Source organism: Salvia miltiorrhiza, chromosome 2 (genome assembly GCF_028751815.1).
Source record: "Salvia miltiorrhiza cultivar Shanhuang (shh) chromosome 2, IMPLAD_Smil_shh, whole genome shotgun sequence".
In the NCBI taxonomy this organism is placed as follows: domain Eukaryota; kingdom Viridiplantae; phylum Streptophyta; class Magnoliopsida; order Lamiales; family Lamiaceae; genus Salvia; species Salvia miltiorrhiza.
Window position 1 is genome coordinate 44,262,529 of NC_080388.1, and position 13,783 is coordinate 44,276,311.

Below are 13,783 nucleotides of genomic sequence, written 5' to 3' on the forward strand. Positions count from 1 at the left end.
TAATCGCACGAGGTCGTGTAGTAAGCTAACCCAAGTCGTCTCACAATTAAGGCTAAACAGGGTTTTAATCTTGTTACTCACAGAAAACTGTAAATCCTAAACATTCTAATCAAAAGTTTGGTACTGGCGAACTCTCTCGCTATCTAGGCAACAATTGACGAACATGAAACAATTAGACTTAATAGAACAATTCAAAATCATGCATGAGACAAGTAGACATCACCATCATATTCATTAGTGCTAGTGGAATTAATCTATCACAAAAACAATACACCTTATAACACCAATCGACTACTAAATCGCTTGCCTTAATCAACTTGAACATTCAACAAAAGCCAATATCTCATTCAACATTAATACTCCGTATAAAATTTACTAAGCATAATCCACGATTGAAATCTCAAGCAAAGCAAGTCAACTAAATGAATGTAACTTGAGCTAGAACAATGAATTGCAAGGGGAAATTAAACTAGGCAAAACGAGAAAACGAACTAGGAACAATCAACGTTAACAAAGGCAATAACGGCATAAATCCAACAATAATCATAGTCCGTCAAAGCCATCACTCAATAAAGAACAACAAGAATGCACCATAAACCAATCAAAAGGAAATAAAGATGTTCTTACAATAGTCCAGGCAACTTCAATCCAAAACCAAAGCGATCTTCAATCCGAGGATTCCAAATGATGTTTAGATGTGTTCTAATACTCAAAAACTAGAGAAAAATGATAGAAATCGCCTAAGGAGGGTGCTGGAGTCGAAGGTGATAGGAAAAACCTTAAAAAAGGGCTTTTATACGAAAATTCGTAACTGCCGGATTCGCCCAGGGGCTGCGGCGCCGCCTACCCCCTACGCAGATCTCTTCGAAACAAGCACGGTGGGCAGCGGCCGCCGTGAGGCGGCGGTGGCCGTCGTCTAATCTTTCAAAAACACCCGCAAACTCTTCAAAACGTTCAAGAAACCTCGGCAACCTGCAAAACAACACAAAAGAACCAAAAGGACATCGAGCAAGTGTATAATAGCGCTAATATGCACGGAGCATGCTCGAATGTACACCAAATAACCCACAAATAAAGCCCAAAAACGAGGTAAACAATTACTATTGAAAACGTTGCGAAAAACTCTCAAGCATTCAAGCTCAAAACACTTGCAACTTATAGCAGCAAGTAACCAGAGGGGAAACAAAATGCTTAAGGATTCTCACGCTCCGACACAAGTTATCACTTGAGATTCTACAATAGTTTTCCACCATATTCTAGGTTGATCCCTTTGTTCATCCTAAACTCTATAATTGAGTAATCTGAATTATTCAGAATCTGTTCTTCATTGAACCCATTTCTACACTCGACTCTACTTTATGTTAAGTTTTGTTGTCAAAAATATAAGCAAGTAAGTCGCGAAATGTTAGCAGTTTGAAAGAAAGGTTAGACCGGGTCACGACCAGTTAACCCATGGATCACTATAAGGTTACCAAACTGATCAGTTGAATTGCAGCGCTAAAACAAAGAATCCAAAGATTTAAGGGAATTAACCTGATAAACAGGTATTGGACGTATGGGGGTTTCTTTTGACCACGTAAAACTCTGTGTGTTCTTTTAGTTTCAGCACTATACATTACATATTATTATTGAATTGACATCAACTAGCACACAAAATGTCAACTGACCATTTCAGTATCACTAAAACCATAAGTTGTATATGTATTTAAACCTGACTAACTTTCGCTCCAAAAAAAAATGACTAACAATTAAGTTGATAAGTAACTTTAAGATTTTCAACAAATGCAAGTAGCTTAATACACCACATTCGGCACAAACGTTAGTTATTAACCCAACTGATAAACTTTCAAGTTATCAATAGGTTTACTAACTACTCACACTCAGTAGAACAACTAAAGTGAATAAAGTCAACTCACTTATAAGTGTGCTCATTAAGTCAACTGAAACCTTACATCTTTAGTAAGCTAATCGATTCTACATCAGTATGATAAAAATAAAAAATAATAAAAACAATGAAAGCTTGTAACTGGTATATTCTTCCCCCATACACCAATACGTACTCGCTCAGGACCAACATAACATTATTTTTTGGGGGTGGGGGGAAGAGGGAATTAAATGATTTTGGCTATTTGTTTTTTACTTGTATGTTTTTCTTTTTAAAAATTCTATTAAATACAATAATATTCACTGCATTCAATTCATATATATTCCTAGTCCCACGTGAATGTTGAATGCACATTTTGTCATTTTGTGTATAGATTTTTTCATTTTATATTCTCTTAATTTTGGTTTTTACTATTTACTCTTATGTATATTTTAGTCTTTCGAATTTTATTTTCTAAAATTTTGCTTTTTTTATTAATATCTGCACAAATGAGTATGCATAGATTGACAATGACACATATGTTATATAAGAATTGAATCAAATAAAAATTAATTTTAAAATATAAATTAAGAATTATTTTTAATTCTTAACTCGTGACTTGTGAGCAACATCTCATTCGGAGATCGTAAGACCATAACTGACTTGTGAGCATCATCTCGTCTATAATTTGATAGATCGAAGCTAAGTTCTAAGCATCGCTCATTTGAAGCTTGAAAGACCTGAGTTGAGCGCTAAACATTATCTCATTTAAAGCTTCAAAGGCTGAAATTAAGTTATGAGCATCATTTCATTTGGAGCTTGACAAACCACATATAATTTGTGAGCATCATATTGTTTGGGGCCAAAATACTCAGAAGACCATAACTGGCTTGTAAGCATCATCTCGTGTGGAGCTTGAAAGACTATAACTGACTTGTAAGCATTATCTCGTCTATAATCTGATAAATGGAAACTATGTTCTAAGCATTACTTATTTGGAGCTTGAAAATCGCAAATGAATGCTAAGCATTATCTCATTTGAAGCTTAAAGAATCGAAGTTTAGTTATAAGCACCATCTCGTTTGAATTCTTTTTTTTACATCATAACAAGAATCACATCACTTAGAGAGAGAGAGAGATGCAAAAAAGTATCCAGCCATATTAGAATACAAAGCATTAATTAATAACGAGTCATAGAAACATCACAAAGCAACGAAATTATTTTATCAGCTTCATGTGAATCTACATGGAGACCCTGTGTCTGTCACTCTCGTGAGTGAACCTAACAGTATAAACAATCATATCCTATAACGCATACCTCTAAAGTTGTTCTAACTTATTGACTGGGATGATCCAACAGTTCCGGTAGAGGCAGCTTCACGTTCTTGGCGCCGACGTTCTCTCTGTGTAAATCCAGCATCACAAGTGAACATACAAAAAAAAGCAACGGATGACAAAACACTGAAGTAGCACTAAGCTTCAACGCTGCACACACTACTGAGCACCACCATATAACAACAGGCATTGCAACATAATTGTTGACATAGAAAGATCATGTGCAGTAGAGCATGAATAATAGTTAGGGTGTGTCTCTTTTAATGGAAAACTACTGCTAGAAAAGAAAAAATGTTGCACAATAGCAAGCCACGAAGTGGAGTCAATGAAGCATATGTATAGCAAGTATATTTGGTAAATAAATACAGCACAAAATACGAAATGCATCTTAATAAAGGGGAAACTAAATGAGATTAAAAATCTAGAAATTCCATAAAATTGACAGCAATAATCATATCACAGCATACATCAAAGACGTATAAACTACAAGAAACGTACCCTTCTTTCCCAGTATGGGAGGAAGCAAACGAAATCATAAACAGGTCCAAGTGTTGGGAGCAAGAGAGCATTCACCCCAGTGAAGACCAAGAGTGCCGTCATAGGTCGAGTTTTGTGTGGCATTATCGTCTAATCTGTGAGCAAACAACTCAAATTAAGCCAAGCTTAAATGAATGAATTTTAGGCACACCTCCAGACTTTCCTGCATATTACACAGACTCACATCATCTCTGCTCAAAACAAATGTCACCACTACTAACTCAGCTAAAATTCAGCTCAACCGAAATTCAACTATTCACTCATGATTGTTGCTGGATAGTACAACAATAGAAATTAAATTCAGCAACGCTCACACAATTTATCCATACCTAAAAAACATTCGACATCCAAACAGTTCAATAGACATCCATATATAAATAATTGGATCGCCATACACAAAATCAGAAAATAAAATTCATCATTTAAGAGGAAATAAACAGAAGAGAAAAAATACACAGCGATAATAGAATAGAAAAAGAAAAACAGATGGCAAAAAAAAACTAACCGGCGATCTTCCCCTCTCGAGTTCCAAAGGAAGGAGAGGGCCAAGAGGTTGAAGTTGAAGAACGATGAATTTGTATAGAGAAACCGTTATTCCGTCAATCTGCAAATTGCTAGTATTTTAGTTGGTGACCAAGGAAGGTTAAAAATGGGCCTAAATGTATTTGTAACGAGAAGGCCGATAGGCCCAATATTTAAGATTAAAACAAATGGGCTATAATAATATACATAAATTAAAAACTACTATAATTATCGATTCCGAAACTATTTTGCAAGGTTCTCGAAATTAGTTCGGAAATTTCATCACTATTTTTTTTTTAATTTTCGCATTCTAAAAATCTCTTGTTGGTTTTAAGATATTTAGGACATGTGTGAGTTAGATGCTCAAAATTCCAAATTTCATATATAAATATTTATTTCCTTTTTTCTTTTGATTTTATATTACTAGCTCACGCCCACTTGTGCGATGCATGATCAGTATCGAAACTGAACGATACATTAAATAAATAAATATGCATAATATATATAATTTAAATATAAATATAAATATAAAATTGAAATTATCCACGACATAATTTCAATAAAAAAACATATATTCGAAAATATATAAATTTTCAATTTTGTATTTTCAATTACCAATAAATTGAATTTCATTGATAATGTGTATAAATATATAAATTCACCATCAAAAGTAAGTATAAATGATAATGAGTATCATTATATATCATATAATATTCTAAGATGTCCAAAACTATTTATTTGCATATAGTTTAATAGTATATTTTTGGATTGCATATTTAATCATATTTATGTGGTCATTTTGTTTAAATACAAATTCTAAAATAAAGTTCCTATACAATAGAAAATATGAAAAATGAGTGAAGGAGAAAAAACCTTATAATTAAAAGAAATTAGAAAAGAGAAAGGAGAGATAAAACATGAGAGAGACGGAAAAAAAAATAATTTTGTAGCTTTAATTGATAATAACTTATTCGTTTTAAATTTATTTTTTATAATTTTTATATCAAATATCAAATTAAAGATCATTTCGTTATCTTTAATTTGACATCCATGTTTAATATCTTTTCATTAATCAAAGTTGGCGATTTTTATAAAAGAAAAAACAAAAAAAAAAAGTGAGGAGAGATAAATTTTGGTGGTGAAAAAGTAGCTATTATACTGCTCTTTTATATAATATATAGATATATAGATTTGTTGCATTTCTTTTATTTTTTATTTTATTTTCCTTTCTTTATTTACGCATAAGTTTTTACGCATGATCACTATAGAAATATAATTGTGCAATTTTAACTATTAAAGTATCTGCATTATTTTTAGTATAAATAATTTTTTGTTTATTTTCGCCCACTTAATTTATGATTTATTTTCTCATCAATATTATGTAGGTTTTTTCCCCATTTTGTAGTATTTATAATTTTTTAGTACAGAGGTAAGAATTATATATAGAGTACCTAATTGTTTCTATATATTTTATCATGTGTTTGGATTGCTCTAATAATTTATTCCATTTATTATAGTATTAATTTTATGCAAAATTTTGAAATTTAAATTAAATATTTTTTTAAAATGGTGTGATGGTGAACTCAAATTTGAGATCTTTAGCGTTAATCATTAAAAACTTCACTATTAGATCAACACACGTCTATTTTTCAACTCTACACTTTCTTAGGGTGTATGATCATAAAAGGTGGAAATAGTATTTTTTTTTTAATTGTAATGATATTTTATTGAACAAAAATGAGTATATTTTTACAAACTATAGATTTATAATTTCTCTTACGAACATAAAATAATCTGTAAATTTTGTAATTATCTTTTAAATTGCTCAATCTAAATTAGTCGGCGGCCTATTTTTTTGAGTTGTTGGTGGCCACTTTTATCTAAATTATATTTTGTATATTAAGATATTGCTATTTGTATTTATAATAAGATTTTGTATGTATGCAAAATTTAATTTTGATAACGTGAATCACACATATACAAAACTATAAATTTGCATTTTGAAATTTTTATAGTACATATTTTATGTAAATGCTAAGAGATTTGAAGTCACATGAATATAAATACAATATCTAGATATAATTTTATATTATATTTATCTTAATATTATATAAATATTTATTTAATAACTATAATTATCATTGCACTTTATACAAAATTGAAAATTTACGTGTTTTCAAATTTAGGTTCTTAATTTAGAGAGTTATTGTTGCGGATTTTTTTTTAATAATTTTCCATTTTTTTATATTTTAATTATATTTAATCTTTATGAGATGCATATGCACATATGTTGAAGTATCTAAACCATTGTGATTTTTTTTTTACTGGGATATTTGTTTTGCTTATCAAAAGGCATTCAAGATGAGCAACCTAGTTTGCCAAAACACATATGTTGAAGTATCTAAACCATTGTGATTTTTTTTTTTCTGTGATATTTGTTTTGCTTATCAAAAGGGATTCAAGATGAGCAACCTAGTTTGCCAAAACAATGGTTCTTTGTTGAAAAAAGGAATGGTTTTTATTTTGTTCTTTTTCTTAAGCTTATCAAAAGACATTAATTTTTTTGTTCTATTTCTTAAGCTTCTGAAAAGACATCAATACGAGCTATCTAGCTGCGAAAATAGTGGTTTTTTGCTGAAAAATAATTTCAAATTTTCAAACATCATCATTAAACGAAAAAAAAATACCAAGAATCAATTGAAATTTGGAAGCTGTTGCAACAAATTTGAACACTTTGATTCTTATGGGTATGGCATCAATTATGACTCCGTCCTCAAGATTAACTTTTTTATCTAACATAAATTTGAAACTTTTCCAAACAAAATAGTTCCTGCCCAGTTTTCTTTTCCATTATTATGAGATTTACTAAGGTTATTTGTAAGTCAAGCATCTTGATTGAGATTAAATATTTATGGGTATAGATTATTATGAGATATTTTATTTTAGACAAAAAAGTTACTCTTGAGGACTGAGTCAAAATATTTAAGCTCAATCGAGATGCTTGACTTGCAAATAACCTTAGTGAATTCAATAAAAATAAATCCAATCCATTTATATAGCTTAACTTAAAAGCTCAAGAAACAATCTTTTTTTCTTGAAAACTAAACGCAAAAAAATACACATTAGATCACCGTAAACAGAAAGTAACAGACTATGATCAGATCATTATTTTATAAGACAAAAAAAATTACAATATAAATAGAGTTACATACCAAATGAAGCTGGCTTCATAAGAAACAATACCCATCTGCATCCTAAATAAAAGAACACCCATTTCAAGAAAAACAAACTACACCAATGAGAGACCCAAATGATTTTCAAAGATTGACGCACATATGAGAATACGTATCTGCAAGGTTTTCAAAGCTTTGATGTAAGTCTCAAAATCTGTACTAAAACGAGCAAAGTACATCATCCCAACTTGAAATAGTATTTTATTTATTTATTTAAAAAAACTCCCAAAAAACATCAAAATCATATTTATATATTTTAAAAACGGATTAATTGCCATAAAATACTGAACTTTCGTCCAATTTTGATTTTGCACATAAACTTTGAATTGTAGCGTGATAATTACTAAAATTTAGATTTTATATGATTTTGCTACTAATTCAAATTCCGGTCAAATATCAGGCTAATATAATGTGCTAATATTTGACGTGACGTATCTATTATTAATTTCTTATTAATTAAAAAAAAAACCCACAAAGCCAATAACCCAAATTGTCAATAACTTAATATATAAAATCAAATAATAGTATTTTTTTTTTAATTCTCAAGTTTAAATCAACTTTTTTCTAATTCACCACTACACAACTGATTACTCCAATATATAAAATAGAAGTCATTCAAATAGTATAAATATATATAGTTTGAGTTATTTGCTTTGTGTTCAATTTTTATTGATAAGAAATTAAATACTAAAAAATATTATTTTGTCTACTAATTGTCACGCAAGAATAATTACGCCACGTTAAAATTGGCACGCCATGTTATATATTAACTTGGTATTTGGCCAGAATTTGGATTAGTAGCAAAATCAGATAAAATCAAAAGCTTAGTAATTATCACGTCACAGTTCAAAGTTTGTGTGCAAAACCAGAATTGGATGAAAGTTTAAGTTATTTTATGGGCAATTAAATCTTAAAAAAATAAGTTTGTGTGCAAAATCAGAATTTGATGAAAGTTTAAGTATTTTATGGGCAATTAAACCTTAAAAAAATGGTAAAAAAACTTACATGTGTTGTTGTGAAGTTTCTCACAAGGTTGTTCCTCGCAAATCTATACAATTAAAACAAAAAACAATAGATGAGCTTTGCTACAAAATTATAGCCTCAACACAAAGCAATATAACAACGAAATATTAGGTAGCAACTAGCAACAACAAATGGTTTTTTATTTTAAATGTTACTGAAAAAACAAAAAGAATAGTTTTTGAGGCATTTTCCTTAAGCAAAAATAATTTCAGAGAAGCAGCACATATGAAGAAAGCTAACCACAAAAAAATAAATTCAATACTCATCCGTAAGCAACAAAAAAATCCGAAAGAAAACAGATAGTACAAAATATGGCACATATGAAAAAACAAAAATAAATACTTTTTTAGGAAACAAAAATCAATATTTATGTGTAAGGTTTTGAAGCTTTGGTGTTATAATTGTGGAGTGTTGGCCCAATATCATTAATTCCCCCCAAGCCCAAGCCCATCCCCTTTATACCCTAAGTCCAAATCAGCCCCCCCCATTTCATCACTCCCCTGCGCCGCTACTCTCTCTCCCCTCCTAACCTTTTTGTCTTCCCCCTCTCCACCGCCCTTCCACCGCCCCGTCTCCTCGTTTCCCCACCTTCGACTTTAATGCTCCACCCTTTTAATCCTCGCTGCATTGGCTTTCCATTAGAGAGAGTTTTTCACATACTGTTTGACCGGAGGGCTCTGCTATTCCTTCCTGAAGGGTCGCCGGATTCCTGTTCGTGGTTTCCTGATTGGTGACTGTGTGTGTGAACCTCGCTCCGATTGATTGCGTGTGTCGCCGGATTCCTGTTAATTGGATTCCTGTTTGGTGATACACTGTGGATTTTGGTGGCTGTGCAAAGCGAGACTTGAGTGCCGATTAGTTCTCCATGTTCCCTTGAGCCGTGATCATTAACGCTGCCGGAAGAGCCGAGCCTACCGTGGGAAAAATCTGAGCCACCTGTGTCCCTGAGACACCTTTTTTCCCACCTCTGTCGTTCTTTACTTCTTCCTGTTGTATTCTGTTCTTTTTCTTTTTTACTTGCACTTCCTCTGATTTTGCAGGTTTAGGTGTAAGAAGAAGGAAAAGGAAGAAGCACGGAGTGTAGAGTTTTGTTGTTGCTTGAGCAACGTGTGAAGGCGGCAGGACGGTCGGTAACCAAGAGGTGAACCTCCGGCTAGGCGAAGATACCCAACAGTGGTATCAGAGCCACGGTGACCTAGCTGGGGCACCCTCCGACCGCACCTCCTTCACCCCGCCGCCCCTTCGGGCTGCGCCGATTCGCTCCCGACGAGCAAGGAAAGAGGTAGGTCCGGCCTCTCCCCTTCCTGGGAGAGACGGCTCTGGTAAATCGGCTTGATCTTGAAACTCCTAGCTTCTAGGGTTGGTGTTGTTGTTGTTGTTTGTGTTTTGCATGTTTTGCTTGTTGAAGATCTTGGTATCTTGCGATCCTGTTTTTCTTTTGTGCTTCCGCGTGGTGTCTGAAATCTCGATAAACCTTTGGCATTCCAAGCCGAGTGAGATCTCCCTTGTTTTGGTCCAGTTCGTCTGGATTCCCCTGTGGGTCTCCTCGTGCGAGTATCCTGGAAAACAAGGGAGAGAGGGGCTTATCTGGATTGGTTGTGTGAGCTCTGGTGTTTGTTGAGCTCTGCTCTGGGTTGTTGCTTGTTGACTGTTGTTTTGTTTGTGTCTGTGTGGCTGCTGTCTTGAGTTTTGCTGCCTGCAGCAGTTTGAGCCTTTTCTGTCATTATGATCAACTGCTATATGGTGAGGGATAGGTCTATCCCTAGGTTTAGAACTTGCATCAGTAGGGATGTAGTGTTTAATGAAATTACCATTCCATGTTTGACTGAATCCTCACAATCTGATGCTCCAAGTGAGGTGGAGAAACTGAAATCCTTTGATCATGAAAGATATGATTTTATGCTTACCCCCACTGCTCCTTTTGAGGTGGATCCCCAATTCAATTTGGATATAAACCCTGTGGTTGAGAATGGACCAATCATGCATGATGAGCCCGGACGTGAGCATGTTATGAATAAAACTAATAATTATGAAACTTGGATACTTATTGAAAAGCCTGATGAATGTTCTATTGTTGAGTGCAAATGGTTGTTCAAAGTCAAGCATGAAATTGATAATGTGAGATATAAAACTAGGCTTGTTGTTAAGGGATTTACTAAGAAAGAGTTTGGATGACCTTTTGTGTTTCTGTTGTGTCTGAGTTTTGCTCTGTCTGTTGGAGCTTTGCTCTGAGTTTGTTTTGCGTCTTTCCCCTGTCGTTCGTCATGAGCTGTGCTCTGTGTGTATGCTAACTTTGTGTTCTGTATGTTGTCTCTGGCTCTGACTGTAGTCTGAGTTCTGTGTCGCGAGCTCCGCTCTGCTCTGTTGAGCTCTGGTCTGCTCTGGTTTGTTGTCGTTAGCTCTGTCCTGGTCGGCCTTCCTGCCCTACTATGTGTTTCTGTTCTGCTTTTGCTTTGAGTCTGTTCTCTGCTTTGTCGTCGCATATGTGTGCTCTGCTCTGTTCTGTCGACCGTCTTCTCTGCTTTGTTCTTGCTATGTGTGAGTGTTTTGTTGTGTCTGTGAGTCTTCAATGATAACCTTATGGTTTGAGAATGTGGTGATTTCCCCTTGGGTTGGTCTCTAGTGTAGAGATTGAGTTAAATATGCATAATATTTTTCTCACCCTCTATTATCTTGTCTCTGTGACAGGATGATAGTAAAAATGGCTGTGATGATAAAGCTCGATTCAAAGGCTGGCTCTTTCCTGGTGACTTAATGATCATTGTGCCAAAGGTGGAATGTGGAGTGTTGGCCCAATATCATTAATTCCCCCCAAGCCCAAGCCCATCCCCTTTATACCCTAAGTCCAAATCAGCCCCCCCCATTTCATCACTCCCCTGCGCCGCTACTCTCTCTCCCCTCCTAACCTTTTTGTCTTCCCCCTCTCCACCGCCCTTCCACCGCCCCGTCTCCTCGTTTCCCCACCTTCGACTTTAATGCTCCACCCTTTTAATCCTCGCTGCATTGGCTTTCCATTAGAGAGAGTTTTTCACACACTGTTTGACCGGAGGGCTCTGCTATTCCTTCCTGAAGGGTCGCCGGATTCCTGTTCGTGGTTTCCTGATTGGTGACTGTGTGTGTGAACCTCGCTCCGATTGATTGCGTGTATCGCCGGATTCCTGTTAATTGGATTCCTGTTTGGTGATACACTGTGGATTTTGGTGGCTGTGCAAAGCGAGACTTGAGTGCCGATTAGTTCTCCATGTTTCCTTGAGCCGTGATCATTAACGCTGCCGGAAGAGCCGAGCCTACCGTGGGAAAAATCTGAGCCACCTGTGTCCCTGAGACACCTTTTTTCCCACCTCTGTCTTTCTTTACTTCTTCCTGTTGTATTCTGTTCTTTTTCTTTTTTACTTGCATTTCCTCTGATTTTGCAGGTTTAGGTGTAAGAAGAAGGAAAAGGAAGAAGCACGGAGTGTAGAGTTTTGTTGTTGCTTGAGCAACGTGTGAAGGCGGCAGGACGGTCGGTAACCAAGAGGTGAACCTCCGGCTAGGCGAAGATACCCAACAATAATCTTCGGGTGAGCAATTACAAACAAAGTCAGTAGCAATTTTAAAAAGTCAGAAACCTAAGTGAGTAGCAATACAAGTTTGGTTTTCCAAACAAAGAAAAGGGAAAAAAATTGAATGAAACTAAGGATAACAGAAAATGTCGCCCGAGAAGTGAATGTCGATGAGAGGGCTGCGAAGGCGGTGAGAGCCACCATGACAGGAAGCAGCGCGGAGAAAAGCGGAACACTGAAATTGAGACGCACCTGAAATTAAGATTCAGACGAGGGAGGAGGGGCTGGAATTGAGATGCAGATGAGGGAGGAGACGAGGGATTGAGATGCACCTGAAATTGAGATGCAGACGAGGGTGTAGGGGAATTAGAGGTGATTCAGCTGATCTTTTGTTTAAATGGGCTTTTAGATGTGGGCTTTAAGTGGGCGGCCCAGCTGATCTTTATAGTGTGATGGGTGATTCTATTTATAGCCCCTCTCTTACTCCTTACACCTCCTTTTTAAAATATTAATAATAATTAATCAAAAGTTTACTATTTTTTTCTATGTTGTACAGCTTTCAAATTATATTAAATTTTAAACATATGGTAAGAATATTCTACCAAAAGTATGCCTCATCAGATCATGCTCCAATTTCTACAGTTACCGGAATATGCATATTAGTTAATAGAAAATCCAACAGATGGTGGTGGTAGAGACACAGTGGCTGATGGGTGTAGGTGGCAATGATGGAGGAGCTTTTGCATAAGAAAATTTGGATCTATTAATGCAATTTCATGAACATCGATTACAGTTCATCCTAAATTAAACAAATGCTACTAACTCATGCATAATAACTTGGATATACTTAAAAAGTGAGGAGCTTTTGCAGAAGAAAATTTGGATCTATTAATGCAATTTCATGAACATCGATTACAGTTCATCCTAAATTAAACAAGTGCTACTAACTCATGCATAATAACTTGGATATATTTAAAAAGCGAAACTTAACTTTTTGATTGTCAACAAATGCGGTTGACTAATCTAACAAAAACAACGGCGGCAACTTATTAAAGCAACAAAATTGCGGCACCGCCTCAAGTACAAAATGCATGCATAAAATTTAACATCCGATTGCTTTTGACAGAATAAAATCATACGTGTTCTTCTAATTTTTTTTTGAAACTGTGTTCTTCTAAATTTGATTGAGTAAAATTATGTACATACCTAAAATATATTATCTCCGATTTCAGAATTTTCATCCAATATTTGCATCATAGAACTCTAAAACAAGTCGAATACAATATTAATTTTATTTATTTCATGTGGTTTACATAATTTTGAGTTGGGGCTATACAGTTGTTTATATGGTTTATATGCATAAACGTATTTTTTTAAATCAGATTATGATAAGGGGCTATAAATATTTTCATATTACAATAGAGGCTATATGTGATTATTTAATGAAATAGAGTATCAGTTTTAGGGTTTATCCTTTAGGTTACCAGTATTCAGTATATGTCAGAAATAGTGCGCTATATAAGAACTAAAAAAACTGAAAGCATAAAGAATACAATGATTTTTATGTGGTTCGGAATACTGATTCTTATGTCCACGGTCAGTAGATCACACTGACAATCGATTAGGCTCGTGCTTACGGGTACACAGCAAACCTTACTACTAAAAAACTCTTTTCAGTGCCAACACACTGGGTTGGACTTCTCTTCCTTAATTAGCTTACTGGTGTT

General features: G+C 34.6%; 1 long non-coding RNA gene across 5 annotated transcripts; it reads right to left on the reverse strand.

Moving 5' to 3' along the window:
* Positions 1-566: 566 nt before the first annotated feature.
* LOC131013633 (uncharacterized) lies at positions 567-12,352 on the reverse strand. 5 transcript variants are annotated; one of them, XR_009097764.1, is made up of 8 exons: positions 12,309-12,352; positions 8,497-8,539; positions 7,592-7,645; positions 7,471-7,512; positions 4,242-4,340; positions 3,698-3,831; positions 3,183-3,267; positions 567-972 (listed from the first exon to the last, which is right to left on the reverse strand). It is a non-coding gene; the product is annotated as an uncharacterized LOC131013633 (long non-coding RNA). The 5 variants fall into 5 exon arrangements; XR_009097765.1 differs by having other exon boundaries at positions 7,592-7,650; XR_009097762.1 differs by lacking the exon at positions 7,592-7,645.
* Positions 12,353-13,783: the final 1,431 nt, after the last annotated feature.